At 42.4% G+C, this 3,480-nt stretch overlaps 1 pseudogene; it reads left to right on the top strand.

Annotated features, from left to right (window-relative positions):
- The first annotated feature begins 257 nt into the window (after positions 1-257).
- On the top strand, positions 258-375 carry LOC124799645 (annotated as a pseudogene).
- Positions 376-3,480: the final 3,105 nt, after the last annotated feature.

Here is a 3,480-nt window from a genome sequence, read left to right as displayed (position 1 = left end):
CTGAAACATAAATGTCTCACTGATCACTACTTATTTACGCTCACGTAGAGGGAGTGGGCGCTCGGTTCAGAATGTTATTAGGTCGCTGTCAAAGCATTTCTGCATGATTAATATTTTGTCCGGTGAACCTACGCCCAAATCAGTGTCTAATTAAGCAGTGTTATAGTGAAATATGCAAAGCTCCGCCAGTATACGAACGATACGAATGAAGTTCTGATACTCCGAAACCGTTAAATCTACAACTGACATATAAAAAGGCCAACGGCCTTGCCACAGTGGTAACACCGGTTCCCGTCAGATCACCGAAGTTAAGGGCTTTCGGGCTGGGTTAGCACTTGGATGGGTGACCATTCGGTCTGCCGAGCGCTGTTGGCAAGCAGGGTGCACTCAGCCCTTGTGAGGCAGACTGAGGAGCTGCTTGATTGAGAAGTAGCGGCTCCGGTCTCGGAAACTGACGTACGGCCGGGAGAGCGGTGTGCTGACCACACTACCCTCCGTATCCGCATCCAGTGACGCCTGTGGGCTGAGGATGACACGGCGGCCAGTCGGTACCGTTGGGCCTTCATGGCCTGGTCGGGAGGAGTTAGATTATATATATATATATATATAAAAAGTGTATCACACGATTATCTGACCATAACAACTGATGCAAAATTATTTGCGTACCACAAAGGCCACCCTGTCAGTCACAACAAACGAGTCACAGTTCTAAGTCAACAGAAAAAGATCACTGAACACAGATTTCTGCCGACCAGATACCCTCCCGCTCCGCATTCTCCCCCCTCCCCAAAATACCCCTACAGCCACTTAAGCAGCAGAACGATGAATAACACAGTTATGTGTTAATTTAGCTTAACGCAGTTTGTCATCAAGTAACGCTTTTCTGCTCGCATAAAGTCTGGTGGTGAGCAAATCATGCTTGAATCTCCCTGCTTTTATATCATAAAAATAGAAATAATTAACTCTTCAGTCTAACTGAAGAGATAATTAATGCCTCTCGTTTCCCTACATTTCCTAGAATCCAAACTGATCTTCCTTATGGTCGGTTTATTCGAATCGTTTCACTTTTGTGTTGTATATCTTGTTAGTATTTTACTAACATGACTTACCTACATTAACGGTTTGTAACGACAACTGTACATATAATAATTTTTTTCTTTATGAATTTAGATAAATTAATGTAAGCAATGTTTTGAACTTCTTCTTCGATTCGTATCGTTATGTTAAAGAAACTGTGAGCAACTTTTGAAATGAATATTATTATTTATGTTAGATTTCAAATAATGTGGTAATCAAAGGGAAGTGTATTTAATGTTAAAACTACTGTAAGATGTGAAAATTGTAACTTATACACTTGGTCCATACGTAGGTAATGCATTAGGATATGTGTAGTAGAAAACCTGTGGTGAATACCCTACCTGTAGGGGAGCGGGAAAAGGTGGAGGCAGGCGAGGCGGGAAAACGCACACTGGGCGCGGTTCGGCACAACGGGCTCAGTATTACAGTCGGAGGCGAGCAACAGTCGGAGTTGGGAATCGGTCAGAGGAACACGTACTGTACCGAGGAGGCTACCCAGGAAAAGTGGATTCCATTGAGCCTCGGATGAAACGATTCCGACGACTACTTGGCATGGCTATATTCTGAGGCACAAAATTGGAAAGATTACGTCGCTAAGAAGAAGGAAAGTGCCAATGCAGTGTGAGCCTTAGCCGTGCTTGCATGTGTGCCGTGCTGCCCGCTATCTCGCTGCCCGCCAACCGCCGCACCGACTTGCACAGGTCAAACATTTATTTCATCTTTAGAAGTGTATCTGTGTGGACCAGTGTCGAAAATGTTTCTAACTGTTCAATAATAACGTGACTTTTACCAGAATTGCCTTAGCCATTACTGATCCTGATCACTGACCTAGACAGGGTCCTTACCTCGTATTGTGCAACCCGAGTATCCTGAACTGAAAGTTTAAAATTAGTGTCAATAAGAATTATCAGCAGTCAAACCTTTGCTATAAAGAAGTTTACAGTTCTGTGTGTTATTAGAAATGTTGGTAAAGAACAAAAGTATGACTAAATTGGAAGAGAGTTTTTTTTGGATTGAGTTAGCGATGTTATTTAACTAATTTGAGACAGAAATAATGACAGTTAAATTATTCAAAAGTAAGACAAAAGAGTAGTTATCCATAGATTAATAATTTTGAGTGTTAATTTGCCTTCACTACTTAATAGTTTCAGTATAACGACCATAACAGTTTCAGCCCCCCCCCCCCCCCCTTCTCTTGTCCATTCTTTCAAACCTTGAAGTGTACTGATCAGATTTGACCAGTAAAGCTAAATTCTATATTAATTCTAAGTGTATTAGTGTTTTTCCATCCTTAATAGTGACATTGTGTGTGTACTTTCAAGATTGTCGATGCTAGGGCAATCTATGCCCAATTTCAGTCTGATCAATACACAAAATGCAGTTCGTAGTAATCATTGCTGTGTGGTGTTGTGCAAATTTAGTTCGTCCAAATTAGTACAAAAAGAGAAAACTTTAGTTCAGTGGATTTTTCTGGTTCCAAACTTTGCCATATAACGCATCATTACTACGTGTTACTATGCTTGTACATGCACCCACTTGTACAACGAAAAACTCACTCATTGCCTAAGTAGGCTGGCGACCGAATTATTAATTATAGGTAGCATTTACTGTGTGTACTTCTTGTCCACGCGAACGAGCAATTATACTTTACATTTGCTTGATGCATCACTGTAGTTATTGACTGAGTATAAGTCCGATCTTGCTTCTATTAGGTACACGCGGTCAACTAATGTACTAAAATCCTTGTTTAAAAGGTGAAGCCCGTGAACTTATTACAGTACAGGCTTTATAGAGCTAACGTACGTCCGAGCAGGGCGGTAGCGTTACAGGTTGTATGGTGCACACAACAGTTCGTGAATAGCGTAAGCAACTCTCATTTTGAATAGTTGAAGATTTGTACAATGTCACCAGAGGTTGATAAGAGAGAGAAAATTATATTAAAAATACCGCAAAGAGGTATCGAATAAATATTGGTTTGTTGCGTACCTGCATGCACTGACAATATTTCATTAGTATAAACCGGCTTTGTGCTGGTTCTGGGATCACAAATGCACAACAGGTCTGGTGTGTCTTTTTACGGAAGAATGTACCGCTTTCTGTTTCCAGTTAAATCGCAGCTGACTCTCTGAACTCGAGGTTAGCGAATCTTGTAGACGGGAGCACTATAACTCTGCAGATCGCTTCCAACGGGGACCTCGCCGGGACGGAACAGTAAGTCACCAGCCGTAGGTTTGTGTGACACGAGAAACCACTCGGCGGTCTCGTCAAACGCCGTTTTCCGCTCCTTGCGAAAGCGTGAAAGTACTCTCCGCCTCGGTGCTACATGAAGGGACCTTCACTGCGTCAGACCTGCTCATTCCTTTGTGACTTCGTGCTGGCTTGCAAACTGCCGTTCAGAGGTGC

This window comes from Schistocerca piceifrons, chromosome 5, assembly GCF_021461385.2.
Source record: "Schistocerca piceifrons isolate TAMUIC-IGC-003096 chromosome 5, iqSchPice1.1, whole genome shotgun sequence".
Lineage (NCBI taxonomy): Eukaryota > Metazoa > Arthropoda > Insecta > Orthoptera > Acrididae > Schistocerca > Schistocerca piceifrons.
This window is presented reverse-complemented; position numbering and strand designations above follow the sequence as displayed.